General features: G+C 37.7%; 1 protein-coding gene across 1 annotated transcript in view; it reads right to left on the minus strand.

Annotated features, from left to right (window-relative positions):
* Window positions 1-23,338, minus strand: part of MAGI2 (membrane associated guanylate kinase, WW and PDZ domain containing 2) — a 1,334,434-nt gene that overhangs the window by 281,504 nt on the left and 1,029,592 nt on the right. The gene's annotated exons all lie outside the window — the stretch shown is intronic.

Here is a 23,338-nt window from a genome sequence, read left to right on the forward strand (position 1 = left end):
TTTTTTTTCCACTATGCCAATGGTGAAATTCATTGACAATGGTATTCTAATAGGAATGTTATATAAGGGAGCTTGACTGTTGCTGCTAAGATTTCTTTGGGAAGGCAATACCTAAGTTGAGTCACTGTGATCTAAGTAGCTGGTTCTCAGCCCTTCTGGACATTCTTAGGACACCCTGAAATGGTCTGACTTTTAGTGATACTTAGACAACAAGAGAGATCAATGTAAAACCAGATTGGCAGCTCATTCATTTATATACCATTTTTGGTGAGGAGGACTCTCTATACATATCAAGGTATCTGGGAAAACAAATTAAAAGGCTGCTTAGCGAGTATGGGTCTAGAACAAGGGATGTGGATAATCTTTTAAGGACAAAGATATCTAGACCAGGGTGAAGCCAGTTCCATCCATGTTTTGGACATATTATCTTTCTGGATAGGGATGGATACATAGGAGGCTATTTCTCTACACCCTATTGTCTATGCTCACCATTTTCCTTCTGTACACAACTTTCCTTCTTAGAAATTTGATGACTACTAGAGTCATGCTGAAGTCCATGAAAGCCTGAGAGGCAAGGCATTTCGTGGGTAGCAATTTTCTTGATCTATTCTTAAAGTCCTAAATGCTCTCTTTGAAAGTCAATAGTCAGTGGAGTTAGGCATCCCTTATTCAGGGAATTGTTCTAGGTTTTCTTCATATTATGTGCCCTTATCTTAAAATATTTAAATAATAAGCTTTAGATTTATTATAATCTAATTCATTGGGTACTATTATTAAGTTTTAAAAATGTAGTGAGTTGTTAAAAAGTAATTATTGAGGTCTTTCAACAGTGCAGTGAAACTTGACCTGAGGTCAAGTTCTGTCTCCATCACTTTCTGGCTGCACGCTCTCTGGTAAGCTGCTTAACTATGTGAGCCTCAGTTTTTAATTCTGCAAAATGGGTTAATATTAATACCTTTTCATTGAATTAAATGTGAAAAGTAAATGAAATATTTTATGCCAAAATATTTTGTAAAGTGTAATGCAGATAACAAATGTCCATTATTATTATCATTATTATAATTACAGCAGTAGTAGAGGTTGTAACATTGGCCCTACTGTATCATCCATTTGTATTTTCTGGAGCATTTCTATGATCCTTCTTGCTTATTTTATTAATCTTCTATAAAAATTAAAAAAATGTACTTCTCAGATTTTAAGTAATTGAAATCAGTCTTCAGTTTATAAACTTAAATTTTCAATATGTATTTTAAAAGCGACATCAGCTCTGCCATTTTCAATTGTTTAATAATTATTGCTATAGTTTGATTTTTTTGATTCCAACTTCTCGAGTAGAAGAACACTGAGCAGAACCTGACACATTAAATGTGGTATTTATAAGATCTTATTTGGTTGGAATAAAGATGCTGGGAGTAAAAATGTGAGTGACAAGGATCTGGATCAAGATAGAACACTGAACAGTAACAAAATTTAATGAATTCAAAATAAACTACAAAATCTGAGAAGCTTAGTGATGAGATTAAATTAGATGATGAGAAACCAATGTTAAATTACCAGGTAATGCTGATTACCTGAAGAATGGTAATATCAGTGATAGAAGCAGGGCATTTGAAAAAAATAAATCATTTTGAGAAGGGGGTATCGTCCAAGAAATAGACTTTTGTTTACGACATGTTGCTGTTTGAGATGATGTTGATGGAATATTCTTTTGATCATATCTTAAAAGCCATTGGAAATATGGAAACATAAATCAAAGATGAAGATATAGCTTTAAGTATGATAAAATGATAAATAATGAGGGGCGCCTGGGTGGCGCAGTCGGTTAAGCGTCCGACTTCAGCCAGGTCACGATCTCGTGGTCCGTGAGTTCGAGCCCCACGTCAGGCTCTGGGCTGATGGCTCGGAGCCTGGAGCCTGTTTCCGATTCTGTGTCTCCCTCTCTCTCTGCCCCTCCCCTGTTCATGCTCTGTCTCTCTCTGTCCCAAAAATAAATAAAAAACGTTGAAAAAAAAATTAAAAAAAAATGATAAATAATGATCATGGCTAATAACAAATGACTTACTATGTGACAGGAATTGTTTTAAGTGCTTTCAACTCATTTGATTTTCACATCAAATAGTATCTCCAATGTGCTGATGAGAAATGTAAGGCACAGAGAGGCTCAATAACTTGCCTTACGGTACACAGCTGACAAGTAGCCAAGGAAGAGAATGGGTGAACTCTTCCAGGAAATAAAATAAAGAAAGAAAAACAGAAGTCTGAATGAATGGCAATATCCACGGCCAGTGAGAAGATGACAAAGGAAACCAGATTCCCGGAGCAATTGAAAAGGTAGAAAAGGAGGGTCAGCTGAGCAATGTCACAGAACAAGGTAAGGCAGCATTTCAAGGAGGAGGATGTGGTCTGCAATGTTAAGTACTTCTGAGAGTTCACGAACAATGAATCAAGGTCTCTGGATTTGGCAGTACTGATGAGACAGGAATTTGGGTCGAGTGGTGGTTTGGGAAGCCAAGCTATAGAGGATCACGGGGATGGATGTGAGGAAAGGAAAGTAGTAGGTACCAAATCATTTTTCATGGTATTTGCCTAGGAAAGGTCATGATAGGATGACTGAGATAAAAGGGACAACTGAAGCTGTTAAAATCTGAACTTCATCCTTTGCCTGAGAACATGCCGAAAAGAGGCAAAGATGCCGTATCTCTGCCTGATGATAACTCCAGAGGTAGAATACTTTTGTGAGTGCTCATATACTGAGAAGACATTTTGGCTTTCTTTCTAATTTTAAAAAAGTCACTATGCAAAGTCTTGACACTTTTTACAAATTCTTAATTTGTTAAAGGAACAGAGGGGACCTCTTAATCCGAACACAATACTACATGAAATAGGCATTTCCATACTGGCAAGCAAAGCAAATTTAGCTGGAATGGAAGTTGTGGGAGCAAATCCCACACAAATAAAAAGTTGTAAGTTTTGCTCTCAAGAGTTCATGTTTTTTCTAAGTTTAAAAAAACAGAAACATCTACCGTGGATGTAGAGATACTAAGGTCAAGAGTGAAATTTAGACATTTTAAGAATGGACATTAAGCCTAAATTTCTTATGTACCAGAAACATTTAATCCTGCAATGACTACAGGTAAATTGTAAATTCCAGCTACTTCCAAAAGTACCATAAAAATTATTTGACCATGGACAAAATGTAACATAAAAAAATTCAAGTTCTATCAATGCAGTTGTTAGTTCAAAACATCAAACATGTATCTTGCAACTTGAATAATAAAGAATAGAAACAAGGGTGCCTGAGTGGCTCAGGTCTTGATCTTACTGTTAGTAAGACGGAGTCTGTGTCAGGCTTTACGCTGACAGCGTGGAGCCAGCTTGGATTCTCTCTCTCTTAAATTTTTTTTTAACATATATTTATTTTTGAAACAGAGAGAGACAGAGCACGAGCAGGGGAGGGGCAGAGAGAAAGGGAGACACAGAATCCAAAGCAGGTTCCAGGCTCTGAGCTGTCAGCACAGAGGCTGACTCAGGGCTCAAACTCATGGACCACAAGATCATGACCTGAGTTGAAGTAGGATGCTCAACTGACTGAGCCATCCAGGTGCCCATAAATAAAGAAACATTAAAAAATATTAAAATATAATTACTTAGGTATGCAAAAAAGTTGTAAATAATAGAAAAAAGTCATACAATTTAGGTTTTTGGTATATAGAAATGGGACGTTCTGCTACTGATGCAAAAAAAATTGTCAAGATGAAATCAGTGGAAGAAAAAGTGATGGTTTTTTTTTTTGGTGAATTATGCAAAATGGCGGATAGAGTATTTTGTTTAAGTTTCTTCATTTAAGGCTGTACCCACATATCCTAAGCAATAATTTTTTCAGACAAAAAAATCATATGATCATTTGCTATTATATAGATTTAAAGTCCTCTGATACCACAATGATTTTTTTTAGAATGACTTTTTATAAAAAATTATTGCATTTATGATCTAAAATGAATTACAGAAAGAAAGTTATGGGACTGGGGGCTCTAGAGACATGAGTTAGCATGAGGACATAGACCAGCCTACACTAAATTAACCCATGCTAAGATGCTGTTCACTTTGAAAAAACTCTCATTCTCCATTTGTGTGTGAAAGATCAACTGAACTTCGTATTTCTGTACCAAGTGTCATGCAAACGAAGTCTTGGTGCATAATAGTGAAAGAATCAATTGCTTTTATAAGTGACAAGTAATGAATTGCACATTGCCTTAGATGGCATTAGCTCAGTGGAAGACTTCAAAAGGTAGCTTAGGAGTCACATAGTATGTTCTCAGAATGATTATTATGCTACGGACATTTTGTTATATAACATGTATTTTATAATGACATGTGAATAGCACATAATGCATAGTAAGTATTTACTAATGTGTTTTTATTGCTTTTTCACAACCTCAATGGCATTAGCCTTACAGCTCTCTAGAAGAGATCAAAAGAAAGGAAGTTATATTATGGGATTGAGAAGGCAGACCAATGTGGAATGTTCATTTTCTAGAAAAATAATTTATGACTTGGCATTGGCTTATTACCAAATTAAAAAATACCTTGGAGCCAGCATTAATTTGATTCTAAAACCAGACAAAGACCCCACTACAAAGGAGAACTACAGACCAATTTCCATGATGAACATGGATGCAGAAATTCCCAACAAGATACTAGCAAACTGGATCCAACAATACATGAAAAGAATTATTCACCACAATCAAGTGGGACTTATTCCTGGGATGCAGGGCTGGTTCAATATCCACAAATCAATCAATGTGATACATCACATTAATAAAAGAAAGGGCAAGAACCACATGATCCTCTCAATAGCTGCTGAAAAAGCATGTGACAAAACACAGCATCCTTTCTTGATAAAAACCTTCAAGAAAGTAGGGATAGATAGAAGGATCATACCTCAAGACCACAGAGACCATATATGAAAGACCCATCACTAATATTATCCACAATGGATAAAAACTGAGAGTTTTCCCCCTAAGGCCAGGAACACAACAAGGATGTCCACTCTCACTACTGTTATTTAACATATTGTTGGAAGTCCTAGCCTCAGCAATCAGACAACAAAGAAATAATAGGCATCCAAATCGGCAAGAAGGAAGTCAAACTTTCACTCTTCACAGACGACATGATACTTTGTGTGGGAACCCCAAAAGATTCCACCAAAAAACTGTTAGAACTTATACATGAATCCAGCAAAGTCACAGAATGTAAAATCAATGTACAGAAATCGACTGCATTTCTATACACCAATAATGAAGCAGCAGAAAGAGAAATCAAGGAATTGATCCTATTTACAATTATACCAAAACCCATAAAATACCTAGGAATAAACCTAACCAAATAGGTGAAAAATCTATATGCTGAAAACTATAGAAAGCTTATGAAAGACATTGAAGAAGACACACAAAAAAATGGAAAAACATTCCATGCTCATGGACTGGAAGAACAAATATTGTTAAAATGTCAATACTACCCAAAGCTATCTACATATTCAATATAATCCCTACCAAAATAACACCAGCATTCTTCACAGAGCTAGAACAAACAATCCTAAAATTTGTATGCAAACAGAAAAGACCCCGAATAGCCAAAGCAATCCTGAAAAAGAAAACCAAAACTGGAGGCATCACAATCCTGGACTTCAAGCTATACTACAAAGCTGCAATCATCAAGACAGTATGGTACTGGCACAAGAACAGACACTCAGATCAATGGAACAGAATAGAGAACCCAGAAATGGACTCACAAATGTATGGCCAACTAATCTTTGACAAAGCAGGAAAGAATATCCAATGAAATAAAGACAGTCTCTTCAGCAAATGGTGTTGGGAAAACTGGACAGCGACATGCAGAAGAATGAACCTGAACCACTTTCTTACACCATACACAAAAATAAACTCAAAATGGATGAAAGACCTAAACATAAGACAGGAAGCCATCAAAATCCTGGAGGAGAACACAGGCAACAACCTCTTTGACCTTGGCTGCAGCAGCTTCTTACTTGACACATCTCCAAAGGCAAGGGGAACAAAAGCAAAAATGAACTACTGGGGCCTCATCAAGATAAAAAGCTTCTGCACAGCGAAGGAAACAATCAGCAAAACTAAAAGGCTACTGATAGGACGGGAGAAGATATCTGCAAATGATATATCAGATAAAGGGTTAGTACCCCAAATCTGTAAGGAACTTTTCAAATTCACCATCCCAAAAACAAATAATCCAGTGAAGAAATGGGCAAAAGACATTAATAGATGCTTCTCCAAAGAAGACATCCAGATGGCTAACAGATACATGAAAAAATGCTCAACACCACTCATCATCAGGGAAATACAAATCAAAACCACAATTAGATACCACCTCACACCTGTCAGAATGGCTAAAATTAACAGGCAACAGCAGATGTTGGTGAGGATGCCGAGAAAGAGGAATCCTTTTGCATTGCAGTAGGAATGTAAACTGGTGCAGCCACTGTGGAAAACAGTATGGAGGTTTCTCCAAATATTAAAAATAGAACTACCTTATGAACCAGCAACTGCACTACTGGGTATTTATCCAAAGGATACAGGAGTGCTGATTTGAAGGGACACATACACCCCAATGCTTACAGCAGCACTATTGACAATAGCCAAAGTATGGAAAGAGCCCAAATGTCCATCAACAGATGAATGGATAAAGAAGATGTGTTGTGTGTATATATATACACACACACACATACATATATACATATATGTACATATACACATATATATATGTGTGTATATATATAATGGAATATTACTCAGCGATCAAAAAGAATGCAATCTTGCCATTTGCAACTATGTGGATGGAACTAGAGTGTATTATGCTAACTGAAATAAGTTGGTCATTGTATTATTTTGCTCATATGTAGAATTAAAAAAAAAACAAAACAGATGAACACAGGGAAGGAAAGCAAAAATAATATAAAACCGAAAGTGAGACAAACCATAAGGAACTCTTAAATACAGAGAACAAACCGAGTGTTGCTGGTGGGGTGTTGGGTGGGGGGAAGAGCTAATGGTAACAGGCATTAAGGAGGACACTTGTTGGGATGAGCACTGGGTGTTATATGTAAGTGATGAATCAGTAAATTCTATTCCACCCCCAAAAATATAAATATAATATAAGATGTAAAAAAAAAAGTGGTGCCTACCTGGCTCAGTTGGTAGAGCATATGATGCCTGATCTTGGGGTCATGAGTTCAAGCCTTACATTGGGCATAGAGATTACTTAACATATAAGAAAAGTGAAATTAAAATAAGAAAATACTTTGTAGGGGTGTCTCAGTGGCTCAGTTGATTAAGCCTCTAACTCTTGGTTTCATCTCGGGTCATGATCTCATGGTTCGTGAGATTGAGCCCTGTGTCGGGTTCTACTTTGACAGCATAGAGCCTGCTTGGGATTCTCTCTCTCCCTCTCTCTCTCTCTCTGCCCCTCCCTTGCTCTCTCTTTCTCTATCTTTCCCTCTCAAAGTAAATAAATAAACTTAAAAAATATCTTGGAAGCAACAGCTTTAATTTACTGCATATGTTTGTGTGGTGGTGATGGGAGACAGAGGAAACAGGATGGACAGAAGGAGAACGGAACTTTGTAGGACAGAGGATTTGTTACTGAATTATCATACTATCAGGAAAAGAAAAGCACAAAGAGAAAGAAGGCCCAGTATGAAGATGGACTTCAGTTATAACACAAATTGACGACAGCTAGCCCTGGGGAGCAATGATCTGTAACTTCAAAAGTTTAAAATTGGCTCTATTAGTAACAGTTTATCAGTGTTAACAAGGGGCATATCCATACATGGCCCCCTGGCCTCTTCTGAGTTGACTTTTTTCATTCTACCACCTTTTGTTTGGTAACTTTAGCTATCATTCTTTGCTCAGTCAATTATAGTGATTGTGTAGTGTGTCTAAGTTATGCTCCAGGATAATTAAACATTTTATGTCATTTTTGGCTGTATGGTTTCTTGTGCATGTATTCGTTAGAAATCATGAAATGAGCTGACTGTGCCTTTGTTGGTACTTATGTTTTGATTCTATTAGATTGTATTCAACATACTGTGGCTGTTTCTATTAGAGAACAGGACATTGATTCTCAGAATTAATTGTTGGGCATATCCTTTTAGCATGGACGAACTTTATCCAGTTTGCTGATTTAAGCATGCCACTTAAAGGCCACAGTTTTATACTGTTATTAAATGAATATTTGTGATTTTGTGGTTCACAATTGGCCATTTATATGATGTCAGAGCTGGAGAGGACCTAAGACATAATCTAATGATCATTCTATTGGGCAGAGGACACAGACAAGAAAGTAAGATGTTACTTTCCCATGTTTCCAAGTCAACTGTTCTGTTACCACTTTCTGTCATCTCTCTCTTGGAATTCAGTGTTTTGCATTTTGATTTCACACAACTAAGTGAAATCATTAACAAATAGGAGCCAGTATTAAGTAAGAAACATCATCTGGGATCTGGACATCTGTGTGCTAAAGTGTTAACTCATATCCAAAATGAATCACATTAACTGGCATATACTTGGCAAGGTTACACATTTTGCCATTTTCCCAGAAAGAAGAGTTGCTGGTGGAGTTCATATATTCTGTTATCCTTTTTATTTCTTATAAGCACTACTTTCTATAGAATTTAGTCATGCTATTCATACAGGGTACTTCCTTGGAGGATTTCAAACACTGATCAGGGGTATTATTACTAGCCCATTGAGCCCAACTAAATCACATAGTTTCTTGCTCACATACACATCAGTAATTATAGGCCTAGAGAAGACTGGACATTATGCCAGAGGCTAGTTTTAAAGGATATTATCATTCTCAGCCAATTAGCTCAGACTCTATTATATTCAAAATTATAAACTATTCAAATAAGGATTAAATGTATATTAAGATGCTACAAAATTAAGTCTTCAAAATTAGCTTTTTTTTTTTTTTCCTGTTCTGACCCTACTTCATTTCTACTTATTCATTCTATTTTAGTAAGTTTTTAATTTTGGAATTTCAGGTATACAAACATGCTTTCCATTTACTGGAAGACGTGTTTACCTTTCTCTCCCTATCTCCTCCTTCCTCTTCTGCCTTCTCAGTATTGATTTTGCTTTGCTTCAACTAGTTCCCATACTTTCCTTGACTCACTCCAAGACATATTCTTCTTTGAAACCTTTTCCATGATGGAGGATTTTCTATTTCTACAATCAATTACAGAAGATATTTTGTCACATCACTATTTTTTAGGTTTGTGCACTTCCATAAGTATGTCCCAGGATGTCGACTGGGAAGTTTCTTAGCCGTCCATCTGTGTTATGAGTGATAAGGAATTATCTACAATATGTTGCTGTCTCTTTCTTTCTTTCTTTCTTTCTTTCTTTCTTTCTTTCTTTCTTTCTTTCTCTTTTTTCTTCTTTCTTTCTTTCTTTCTTTCTTCTTTCTTGTTTTCAAAGTCAATATTTATCATGAAAGTCTTAGAGTGGCATTAATAAATATACATACATAATTAATATATCAATCACATAAGATTTCACTGAGTATTTAAGTATATTTAAAAATAGATACTCAGAAATGGACAATATATTCAAATTACATTCCTTGTTCATATTGCTAACAGCGAGATCTCTTTTACAAAGTGTCCCATTATCCCCTATAGCCATTACTTTGGATGGAAATGATTTCAGATACAAAGGTGTCTCTACTTCCTTACATTTTTCAAGGTGCATTGCAAGCAATGACTAAAAGCTTATATTCCTTTGTCTTTCATCAAATTTTAGCCCAGTAATGAAACTGGGTGCATTAAAATAATTCATTTTTTACATTGCATTTTAGTGTTGATACAGATGTAGTGAGTTCCTGCCCTTTCTTTCCCTTGACATTGAGGGGATTATAGAAAAAGCTCTTTAAATATTCTGAGATCCTTAAGTTGGTTTCTACATGAACTCCAAGTGGTGTTAATGATATTTTCAGAAAGGATGCCTTACTTAGCTGGCAAGACAAAGAACTCCGTAATCCTTTGTGTGTGTATATATATATATATATGTATATGTTTGTGCATGTATTTATACCATAAAATAGAGTTGCTTAAACATTTCTACTATTAACCTATTAGTAAACTCTTATAGAATCCATGTATCAGTAGGAAGTGAATAATTTTGTTTTCTCTGCCTTTGCTTTAGCAGACACTGTCAATTAAGCTAAATAAAGCTCCAGAAAAAGCCATGGTAAACTTGGTTACAAACCAACAGGGATTTGACTAAGATGAAAATGTGAAACTCTTTTTATTAAGATTTTCAACAGAACTTAAGTTCTAACCCCAGAGTGAGTAGATACTGTCAAATCCCTATAGATTTTACAAACTATATCAGATAGCAGATGAGCAATCAGGGATTCTGGCCCCAGAATTGATAAACTGAATCCTAGAGCTTTGTTGAATGTTTTTCCTTACCTATATACTAGGTAAATTAATACTTTCCCTTCTCTTGCTTTACCCTTGATTCTCCAAGGAATACTAAGTTACCTTCCCTTAAACAGTTTTGAGATATTTATAAAAGTTCCACATACAAATTATCTGCTTTACTTTTTCCCCAAATGGCACAACACAACTTGTTTTTTTGTTTTGTTTTGTTTTGTTTCCACAAACTGTCAGCTCTTTTGGAATTGAACAGTGCTGTATAAAACAACTACTGCATATTGATTTTTTTCTTTTACATTTATTCAGGCTGATTTTCCATTCTATAGGTTAGTGGCTTAACTATTATACTCTCGTAAAAAGAGGAACTCTTTGAGAGTTAAATGAAAATTCATTTGTCCTTCTTGCTTTCTTCTCACCCTCTGCAGGGGAATTTTCACTCTAGTGAGCTTTCAGAAGATGTATTGTTATACCCTGCTGAGCCAGAACAGGAGACTATGGATGATTAAATACCAACAGTATACTGTTTCTGTACTAAACATGGAATTAGCCATTGGCCTCCACCTAATGAGCCTATAATCTAATTAGACAGATTGACAACACCCAGGAGGGAAAAGATAAGAATGCACATCAGCATAGTAAGTTGAAATAGAGAAAGTGGCATATTAAGATATTTAAGGATGTAAATGAACTTACAATTGAAGCATATTTTGCAGTTTCCAAAATGTTTTTGTAGTCACCATGTTATTTATCCCATATTTTGACCCCAGAGGTTTACTGGGCAAGGATATTCCGTACGTAGTTGGATCTTAGACACCAACAGAGTATGATGTGAATTCTCAGTATTAAACAGTAATGAACCTCTTCCTGTAATTAATTTTTCTCTGAGGACCTCATTGCTCACTTTGACATCTTATGCATGAGAATGAAAAGACATTCAGACTTTTTCCTTTAAGTAAAAGAGATACAATGTGTTTGGATTGGTGTAAAAACCTCAAAGATGTTTCAACATCCTTTGTTGTCTTGAGACAACATCAAGTCTCTTGGGATCACTTTTTAGGTACTACTACACTCCTTCATCTGTCCCATACTTTAAATGAGGTCCCAAAGTGCTTATCTAGGGGAAGTAGTTTGGAATGAGGAGCCTCAGAGACCTGCCTTGGAATCCTACTTCATTACACGTCAGTCTAACTATGTCTATTTTATGTGTTCATGGTTTTCCTGCACAAAACAGTTTCATTTGAACCTCACTGATCGTGTGAATTCTTAGCACTGTAAATTCTCTGTTTATATAACTTGGTTACTTAATGACATATTTAGAAAAATTACTTCATAGGTCTTGTTCCAAGAAGTTTTGAAATACCTTTAATTCAATATTTCTTAATAGCAAAAGATACTATTTATTGATAAAAAAAAAAAAAAGAAACAGCTTTTATATATATTTGCTGCCTTTCTTCCCCTCCAAAATCAGTGAGGGCTGGGGACAAAAAAAAAACTGAGTCATATGGCAAGGGAAAACACATGCTATTGTAAAATATTATTCATTCTGTGTATTGGCCTTGAAATATCCTTTTAAGCAGCCAGATAGAGGTATATAAGATATGTATACAGGGGTATATGAACTAGTGAAAAAGGAACAGATTTTTTTCCTTATAACTAGTACTTTTCCTCAATGTCTTTCTTCATTAAAAAAATATAGAATATTTTATAGACTGAATTCAACACACACACAGAGTTCATGAAAAGTGAGGTGGGGGGTGGTGGGAAGAAAGAGAAGACAGAAGAGTATCATGATATTACACCTTAGAGATGGTGACTTTAAGAGTCAAATAGTTCAACCTCCAGCCAGAGCAAAAATACTTGAGAAGTGATTAATCAGGCTCTGATTAGACTTCCAATTCTGGGGAGCTGACTATTCTCCTGGAAAGTAGTAGCACGGTCAAATAAGGGTTTGGGTCTCGGCCTTACCATATACTAGTGGTGTGAGCTTGGGCTAGTTTCTCAACTTTTCTGAACTTAAGTTTCCTTGTTTGTAAAATAAGAATAATTATCTCTATCCCACAGGGTTATTATAGATTAAATCAGACACCACATATTAAGAGGTTCGCCCAGTGCCATTAAACTCAATGAATGAATATTATTATTAGGCAATCCCGCTCTGTCATTAAGCTATTTTTTATAATGAATCAAAATCTGTCTCTGTATAACTTTCAGCCATTTGTGGTCGTTCTCCCATCTGGAAAAACCTAGAAGAATCTGATGGAAAACAAGGCTGCTTCCCTTTTCCTTTTGGCAGCTTTCAATGACTGAAGCACTTTGCATTCCCTATGTTGTGGATTTTAGCATATAATTCTTTCCCTCTCCCACCCCACTGAGTTGTTAACAAGTATGAACTTTGCTGACAATATAAAATAAATCTTATTGCTACCGCTTGTTGGAAAAAAATAAAAAGGGAATCATAAAACACTCAACAAAGAAAATACAAATTATGAAATTGAGAACTTAATTGTCTTTGAAGGGAAACTGTATATAGAGGTTGACTCTTACAAACATAAGCCTTATATAAGCCTTGTTCACATATAACCTAACTTAGCCTCAATTCCTTACGACTTAAGAGTTATTGAAACAGTCTTATTAGGTTAAAACACTCCTAACTTGCTTCTCCTTCTGCATTAAAGGCACCATAGTCCACCTCACTGCTCAAGCGTGAAACCCAAAGAAGCACCCAAAGACTTAAGTCTTTCTTCACTCATCTCTCTCACTCAGACAACAGGGAACGCTGATTCCAGTGTCCACGTATTTGCCATTTAATTTCCTCTTTCTTCTCCGGTGGTTGTTAGAGCAGAGCTTCCAGAAGATGGATGCCCAGCACACAGCAAGCTGGCAGCAAGTAAACTAAGGAAGTAAGTGCCAGCGCCTCACTCTCATACGGCCCTCTGATTGCCAGCTGCTTCTTCTCACTCACTGAGCCCATCTGGGAGCTCTACAGCAAGGGAGCCACTTGGTGGAGTCCATAGAGGGAACCGGAGAAGGTGGGTTCAGAGAGGGAAACGGAAGAGATGCTGAACATTTCCGACCATGTCCTCTGATTCCTGTCTGTTTTTCCACAATTCATATTTTATACTGACTCCAGATTTATATCCCTAAAATGCACACTTGATGAAGTTGGCAGCCCGGCTTGTAAGCCCTCCATGTCTCCTAAGTGTGTTTGATAGTTCCCTTCCCTGTTAAGTTCCTGGCAGCCTTTCACCTCAACTTCTGTTTCTGTCTTCCTTCTGCACTGCCTCCTAGGTTCCAGGCATAACAAACAGCCCGTGGTTTTCTATGTCCCCTACATGTGGATCCATGCAAGGATCATGTTGTTTTCATCTTAGAAGCCAAGATCCTACCTGGCACAGCTCGTGGCTCATAGTAAAAACTCCAGTATATGTCTCCTGAATGAATGGATGTCTGCACTTTTGCACACAATACTCCCCATACCTGGAATGCTTAATAAATTCATAATCTCCCTTCAGGTCTCTGAATCACACTTCATCTGTGAAATCTTTCCTGGCCTCTTCCCATGCCATCTCCCTCCATGACAGACTTATTCCTCTGTCTCCCTCGGGAAGTCTGTACACATCTCTTCTAGTGTTTACCTCCAGGTGTCATTTAAAATTTGTTCACATACCTCTGTTGCTTTGCCGGACTGTACATTCCTTTAAGATAAAGTCTGTATTATTTGGCCATGAGTCCCCAGACCTGAAAGGATGGCTGATGTGTGGTGGGCACTCAATGTACACACAACAAGTGTATTGAGCAGTCTCATCTAGGGGGGTGAGTGGTAAAAATGTAAAGTAGTTTTTTCCCTACAGTCACTATTTTCAACCTCCAAAAGTTCCCAGTCCTTAATGATAGCTTGGGAAAATTCTTAACTTTGAAGTCACCTTTGGCTATAATATGCCCAGCCTTGTTAAAGCCTCAACTTTAAACTTGATTTAAATCACTTTCCTTGTATGCTCTGCATGGGCTCGTTTGTAGTGGGACCCTGATAGCCTTGAAGTGGGTGAGGCATGGTCTGCCCCTAGGTCACTGCTTCTTCCTTCCCTTACTCCTCAAGGTCTAGTTCTTCCAGAGAGGAAGTCTTTTTTATTGAGTTGGCTGCAATGGTGTTGGTCGTGGCTGCTTGTCTGATGAATGGTAACTGACCACTGAAGTGGCAGGTACCTAGGGGCTGGCTCTCTCATGGGATGGGTCTGCACATCCATCCCAGGGTCAGTGCAGTATTTGATTCAAGCTTGACCTCTTTCATATCCATCAGCTGCTGCCATATTGGAACGTCGCCCAGCCTGTTCTTGTTGGGTTTTCTTTGCCCAGTAGGCAGCTCTCTTGAGTGTATATGAAATATGGCAGGCTCAAGTTTTCCCACAGAAAACTCATATAGCCTTGCCATGCCAGATCCTGGGTTGCAGTGGCTTCACTGTCGTGTTTTCTCTTTATCTTTCCATCTCTGTCCAATTCACTTCTCTCTTCTTCTGATGGCAAGGGAAGCAAGTCCACTCACTGCCTGAATAAATGTCCAATTCAGAAATTAAAATGCCATCTCTCCTTGTTTTAGACAACCTCAATTTCAGTGAGGGATTATTCCCTTAGGACCTCCCTCCTCATGTGGGTTGAGGTGGAGATGGGAAGCAACACTCCCTTTCTCGTGGGGACAACTGTATTACCTGTCAACGCCTGCACTGCATCCCACATGAGGAAAACTACATTGAGGAAAAATTTTCCTTCTCCAGCTTCTTTTTATATAGAGGGGGGTAGGGGGGGCAGTTTATTGTTGTAGGGCAAGTCCACAGTAGCCCTGGGGGAGGGTGACAGGACCTAGAGCCACTTCTATGCAAAGCAATAACTCAACATCCTATTATGAAGTTTGCTGAATAAATGAATGAGCAAATGCATACATCTGTTTTGAGTAATTATTAACAGATAGGAACACTGATGCTGTACAGTGGGGCACTAGGTGGATTGTGAAACAGAACAAGATTAGTCAGTGATAGAAATCCAATGTGAAGTAATGGACTTCTAGCTCAGGGCTCAGTCCCCAGTCTGCCATCTTTGTATAAACTCTCCTTGTCTCAGCATGGCACGTGTTCACAACATTAATTAGTAATGCCACTGCACACATCAATAAGAGACCAGAACTACCACCCAAAAGTCAGTTTTGTATTTTTTAGAATTTGCAACGCTGAATAGGGGGGGAAATGTCATTTCTGCCAGAGGCACAGCATCTTACTCTGCTCTTATGTAAACTCACTGTCAGGCAATCCCAGAAACTGCCTCCACTCGCCTCTGGGCAAAATGTCTCCTTTTCATAGAAAAATGTCACCTTTTCTCTAGGAAATGGCAGATGGTTATTTTTTTTCCAAAGGAAAAATGACCTTTGCATTTTTGTTAAAAATATCTCAAGGACCCACCTTGATGAAAGACAATGGAAACAATTATATGTCCTTTAGTTTGCACTCGAGGTTCTACTTTATAAATTCTGAGATTACACCTGTCATCACTAATGTAGCCTGTAGGCAAATGTCAATGACCAGAAAATCCTGGCACCTTATTTTCTAGGGATGTTCACTGCACACAGGATGGATTCTTATAATTCCAGCTCTTGCTACATCTTGCACCAACTTCATTATTCTAACACTTCAAAGCTTTTATGTCCCAATCCAGGAACACAATCTTATACAAGTCCATGAGAAACTGTTCTGAAAACATGCCAGTTCTGCTACATAGTGTGTCTATCCATCACCACGCTTGAAAGTATGTTAAGTGCTTCACATTAAATTTAGAGATGTGGCAATCTAAGTCAGTTTTTTTTCAGGCCCAAAATTTCATTCTCTCGTGAGAAAACTGGAGAAAATAGATCCAGTTTTTTTCCAGTTTTTTTCCCCCAGGCAAATGAGAAAATAGGAAAAAAGAACAACAAAGAAGCAAGAGGAGTGAAAATTTCAGGACCCAACACTTTAAAACAAAGAGGGAAGGAATACAAAGGTGATAATATGGAGAAAGACAGTTCTAGGCTATTAATCTTGGTTTCACAAAACAAAGTTCCCACTTTATTTTCTTTTTGGTCAATATCTCATATATGTGGTGAAACGTTTTCCTTTCTGACAATAGTTCTCGCCATTAAAAAATGCACACTTCACCTTGCAGAGTTGGATTTTTGAACAAAGTAGTAAATTAGATGATGACACAAGATTTACCGTGTGTGCTCTAGTCAGTTCATGCAAATCCTCAGCTGGCGCATGTGAGAGGCACATTAATTACATTGGATACGGGAATAATGTTTCTGCAGCTGCAGCGGTTTTGGTATGTGCAGTCTCCAGCGTGCTCCATCTCTAATTTCACTGGCAGCTTGCAAAAACCAGCAGAATTACACTTATAAACAAAGGTCTGCATGGCAATTTATCTCCTATTGACTTCCATGAAGACTTCTTGTTTAGAATGCTAAGAGATTTATAATTATGAACTAAGATCTAAGACTTAGCTGATGAAACAGTAAAGACATATTTCTTGCCTCTTTTTCTCATTTATACTGCACACATCTATAGATTATAATATATATGTGTGTATCTATGAAATTAAACTATTCAACGACCACTTACAAGCTCACAATCTGTAGGAATATGCACCAATATCCTATATAGATATTTGATTCAGGGAGTATTATTTCTTTTAACAGAAACATTTTTTTTTTGCCTCATACATTTTCCAACCATCTTACCCTCCCTAGACTTTTCTTTTTGTTTGTTATGATTCAGGATCGGCATGCTTTTATTTTGGACTGGGTTATAATACCAAAAAGTGAGGAACTTCAGTAAACATCTTAAGATTAGGTTACTGATGTCTCTAACATGTGTCTAGTGAACAGGGGTTAGAATCCAATGGCTACCTGAATGGCACCCAGCCCAATGTCAGTGGAATATGCACACAAAAGAGGTTGAGCGTTCTACTTCATCTGACAGTCTGCCAACAGAATAAGAGTTGTCAACATGGCACCATCATTCTAAAAATTTTCTGGTTACCTCCTTTAAAATCAAAAACTATTTTAAGAAGTTAAGAGCTGTTTTGTTGTTAAGTGTTCCATGTAGAATCATTTAATTCCCAGGGTCCAAATGGTGAACATCCTAAGCTGTTCATAAATCTTTTCATGGATCTATCACTCCCAGAATACTAAAGCTTCCTTCAATTTATTGGAAGATAGTCTTATAAATATTAATCATGGTAACCAATTTTGAATGATTCCATATGTCATGCCCTATTCTAAGAACTTTATATGTAATAATTCATCTAACGAAATGTTTGGTTAAATTAGACGAAGAAAAACCTTAAATAATTCTCTAAGGGAGCATAAATAATCATAGAAAAATCTGTGATTATTATAGCACATCTTATGCCTCCATAGTAATCCATGTAAGCAAATCAGTGCTGCACAGATAGATCCCTTCAACTGTGCAATCACCAAATTGAATGTATGTCATATATCTGGTAGTAAATAAGCCTTGGGAATTTATTAATGATGAAGTCAGATATAGGCCCTGGTGTCAGAGAGCTTACAGTGAGGGGTTGGGGAGGGAGGATTGAAAATAACAAGAGTTCACAAGTCAGCTGAAGTAGGGGACAAGTGAAAATAAGCACCTTTTCTAAAAAATATTGTTTCCTGATGAACGGAAGGTGTAGTTCCATTAGTGATGGGAGGGAGAGGAACAAGAATGAGATGAATTTAACATTGTCTATAAAAAAGCACATATGACAATCCAGACACCAGAATCTGGTAAGCTTTGTACCTATTTGGAGACTTTTGTTTCATTCCTAAGTGAGGGATTTGGTGATCTTGGCCCCAGATCTAAGAAGTTAAAATGCTAAAAACTTCTTAAATGCTTTTAGATAATACCATTATTTCAAATATGTGTAATTTAAACTGAAACCTTTCACTAGTATAATGACAACCAACCACTTCCTCCATAGAGTAGGTAAGAAAAAGATAGCATTAATCCCATAATCTCCAATCCATTTCCATTAAACTTAAATAATAGGCTTTCATATTTTTAAAATGCCAACTTCATGTCCAGTAAGGTTACTTTAATGTAACATCCCTGGTGTTATAACACCTAGCACCGTTCTGAGCTCTGTTCTTAGGCTGAGTAAAGCCCCCACCTCCTTTCTTATTTAGCTCCTAGGAAGGCCAGTGAACCTGTACTGCAAATTAATGTAAAGCTTTTATGCAGAGTAACATAAAAATAATAGTGCTAAAAGTACATTTAAGTGCATTGACTTCCTTGATGTTACAGGGGTCATGAATATTGTAACTCAGTTACTGTGTGACTTGCCCAAATGGACACCAACACTGAAACTAGAAACAAAATTAAAGTAACAAACTTTGCTATATTTATGCTAAAATGGAAATAAAGCTCTGAAGCCTAGGGCAGAGAGGAGAACTAGACAGGACTTGTGTAGTATTTAATCCTTCTCAAGTGAGCTTTTCTCTAGACTGTGATTTTACATGAAGAGGTCATGACTAGCATCGTGCAAGGTATTTACCAAATGAGATAAGGCAGAAATGTGCCAAAAAAGAGGTACTGCAACAGCATTTATTTGGGTTACAAAGACCTCTTTTCAAAAACTAAATGTATTATTGAAACTATTGAATGATTTTAAGAATTGTTGCAACAATTTAAAACAAAATTTTAATGCTTATTTATTTTTTGTGAGAGAGACAGAGTGTGAGTGGGGAAGGGGCAGAGAGAGAGAGAGAGAGAGAGAGAGAGAGAGAATCTGAAGCAGGCTCCAGGCTCTGAGCTGTCAGCAGAGAGCCTGACGTGGGGCTTGAACCCACAAACTGTGAGATCATGACCTGAGCTGAAGTCAGATGCCCAACCGACTGAGCCACCCAGGCACCCCAGTGCAACAATTTTTAATCCTTTCAAGTGGTTTGGTTTGCAGCCAAATCAAGTATTGTGCCAATGATGGCATTTGCATTCCCTCTATATCCTCTTAAAAAGAGCACAGAAGATAGAAAGTGTTTAGTGTGTCTCTTGCCTTCTTTGCAAGATGTCCTGTGATCGATCCAAAAGGCATATTACTTGCAGGGGAGATGTTAGGTATTTGAACAACATGAAGTGAGGTTTTAAAAGTTAGGTGTGTTTGGAAAGAATCAAGAGTAGATATATTGAAAAGCTAAACAAAAACAGTTTATTTCTTTTCTACTGGAGATATTAGTTTTGGTCAGTTGGCTAGAAATTCAATTGTATTTTCTGGCTTTTGCAGAGCACAAGATTTTTTTTGCTTTTTTTTTTTTTGCAGCATAATAGTTCATAGTTTTGTAGTTCATAAATGCTTAAAAAGGCACAAATGATGTTAATATCAAGGGGTTATTTAGAAAAGTATCTAACATAGATCTGAATCTGAATATTTTGCTAGATCTTACAAACTGAATTGCTGCAACCACTTCCTCTTTTTTATTAGAAATATAGAGCTGGAGATCTGGTGATTTTACTGCTTGTAATCCCTGGACGTGGTATTATGATTCACTGTTATTTATTCGTAGCACAATGAAAACTGGAAGGTAAAACGTTAGCAATGCTTCTGTACCACAAAGGTAAAAAGATAGACTGTCCATGAAAGTAAAAGATCATTTTCTCAGGGAAGTTTGAACAAAGTCAGGTAATTTAGAAACAAGAAATCACAGGAAGGATACTGCAGTAGATGAAAGATTACTAGAAATGTTTTGCCACTTCTCCTACCAAAACATGGGGCCTACTTTCCCTGCCCTTGAATACGGGCAAACCTGTGACTTGCTTTGATCAGTAGAAGAGGTAGAAGGGATACTGTGCTGTTTGCAGGCTAGGCTGTGAGAGGCCTGCCAGTTTTCCTTTCTCTCTTAGAGCCCTAAGCCACCATGGAAACTGGACCAGAAACCTTGTGGCTGGGACCACGTGGAGAAAGAGGTGCCTTACCTCAGGAGTCCCATCCATCCCAGCTGAGGCATCAACTACAAGTGAAGCCACCTAGCACATCCTAGCCCCAGGAGAGCTTCTAGATTACTGTGGCCACATGCAAGTCCCAAAGTGAGCCTAGCAGATGAGAACCACCTAGGCAAGAATGTGCAATCACGAGGAAACATTTGATTGTGTTGTAGACTCTGAGTCTAAAGTTTTTTCTTAGTAGCAAGAAAGTGGGATGCAGGATTAAAATGTGAGAGACTGCTAATGTCCGGGAGAAGACAAGAGCCCCGATTAAGGTTCCTTGCTCCATTTTTATTATTGCAAGTCCCAAAGTGAGCCTAGCAGATGCGAACCACCCAGGCAAGAATGTGGAATCATGAGTAAACATTTGATTGTTCCTTAAGTCACTGAGTTTTGGTGTGGATTTCAATAGAAAACTAAATAGATACTTCAAATAGAACAATTACATTTCCCCGATTCATTCATCTGCTTCTGGATATTGACAGTACCATCTAAATGTGGACATTTGAGGTGGAGGTGGGTGGTGATGAAGAACTGGCTGATTCACTAAGACGTTTTATAAAGCAATCCAATCAGTAAGATAGCAGTTGGGACAGACCAACACAGTGTGTGCTCAAAATTCAAAAGGGAGGCTGCTCTGGTTACAAGTTATGAGGTAGAGGGAAAATGGGACACAGAAAACATTTTTTAATTACTTCCTGGGCTTTCTCAATACATATAGCTCTTTCTCAGGAGATATTTAGTTAATAACTGTGGAATTTTATTAAACCATTGAGCTAAAACTGGCTAGGAAAGATTAAATGGTTAGGAAAAATCAAATGGTTAGGGGCGGAGCAGGGTGGGAAACCACTGCATGACCATTAACTGGAGAATCAGTACCCAAGGGCCAGCCTTAAGAGGAGCAATGACTGTCCTGTTGAGAGCCAAGCAGTCACCTGCTCATCTAGCACTCACAACCTCAGGTTAGTCTTTACTGTCCCCTAGAAAGCAAAAGAATAACTAAGATTTCAGAAAATGTGAATTATGGGATAAAGTATTAACAGGGGTTAAAATCCCCAAAGAATGAGAAATTGCTCTTGATTCAATGTCTTAGACTGATACGAAAGATAAACATAAGGATTAATTGGCTTTGTTCTATTGGGTAGATGGCCATAGACTCTATCCCAAAAGTTGGCACCAAGGAATATTCATAAACACTCCTTAAAAGTAATGCTGAGCATAGGCTCTATTGACAGGCAGTCAGGGTAGGATGGAGAATGTTTAAGTTGTACAGTAGATGGGAAAGGAGTCTTCTTGTACCACTATGTTCAGTCATTCTCAAACTTCAGTGGGTGTAAAAATGCAGATTCTAAGACTTCTAGTTCCAGATGGCAGACTGAATCCACATGGCTATCTTCTTTAACAAGGACTTTAAAATGCATAAACCCACTGCAGTGAAGAGAACTTGAGAGAAGCCATTTATCTGACAGAGAGGCTGTTATATGACATGACAGTTGAAGAGAATCTTAGCATATGGAATAAAAATAAAGGCATGATAACTAATTTATCATGGCTTTGGGAGGTCTGTTCTAGAGTTGGGGTTGGCAAACTATGGCTCATGGTGCCAAACCTCCTGCTTGTTTTTGTAAATACAATTTTACTGCAACACGGCCATATCCATTTGTTTGTGTGTTGTCTAAGGCTGCTTTCATGATGACAGACTTAAATAGTTGTGACAGAGACTACCTGGACCCTAAAGCCTAAAATATATACATTTGGCCCTTTACAGAAAGCATTTGTGCATTCCTGTTCTAATGTGTGTGTGTGTGTGTGTGTGTGTGTGTGTGTGTGTGTGTGTGTTTATGTTTATTTTGACAGAGAGAGACAACACAAGCAGGGGGAGGGGGAGGGAGAAAAAGGAGAGAGAGAGAGAGAGAGAGAATGAGAGAGAGAGAATCCTAAACAGGCTCTGCACTGTCAGTACAGAGCCTGATGTGGGACTTGATCCCACAAACCATGAGATCATGACCTGAGCTAAAATCAAGAGTTAGGCACTTAACTGAATGACCCACCCAGGAGGCCCATATTTAGTGTGTTCTTGGAGGGGAAGGTGACACAGACAAGAAGGGCTCTCAGTTGCTCTACAGAATCCAAGAAAGGCTTGGGATTGGGAGACATCTGATACAAGTATATAGAAGATCCTCCTGGCGGCATTGCATGGAGAGCACCCATCACCTGCCCCAAGTTGAAAACTAAGGGTGTCTCCAAAAAAATGGCCTTATTTAACAGACTTTCATATTCTGCCCCTGGCTAAGAACCCTAGAGAAACTTTTCAGTTTCACTTTTAAATATGGACAACTGAGGATCACAACACATATGAGGACTGTGCTCTTAGTAAAATGAGCTTCCATAAAAAAGAGGTACAATGTGGATAATGGGGGACTCTGCAGGGGGAGAGATACAATGGAAGATCCCCAAGGGTCAGATATACAATTGGCCTCAGACAGGAACCGGAAAAGAGATCCTCTAGAGGGTCTAATATGATGGTGCTTTTGGAGGAAAAAAAAATAGTTTTAAGAAAGATGTTGCAAGTAAGAGAGAAAGACAAAGTGAAACTTCACAAAGCTGTTTAAGGGGGAAAATGTATTAATATATGCCACTGGGGTCAGTGAACAAATTTACAAAGCCATGGTAATGCAAAAACTGTACAAATCTGACTAAAATTAGTTGTAAAATTCAACTGGGAAAATGTAAGAAGGCAGATGGGAGACAAGAGAGCTAACGCTTCATTTCTTTCTAAGAGGAAGTAAATATAGGCCATGTCTAAATCTGTTAAATCAACAACAGTATAAACACATTAATTGGAGGTGTGAAGATATTTACCATCTAT

Source organism: Panthera uncia, chromosome A2 (assembly GCF_023721935.1).
Source record: "Panthera uncia isolate 11264 chromosome A2, Puncia_PCG_1.0, whole genome shotgun sequence".
In the NCBI taxonomy this organism is placed as follows: Eukaryota; Metazoa; Chordata; class Mammalia; order Carnivora; family Felidae; genus Panthera; species Panthera uncia.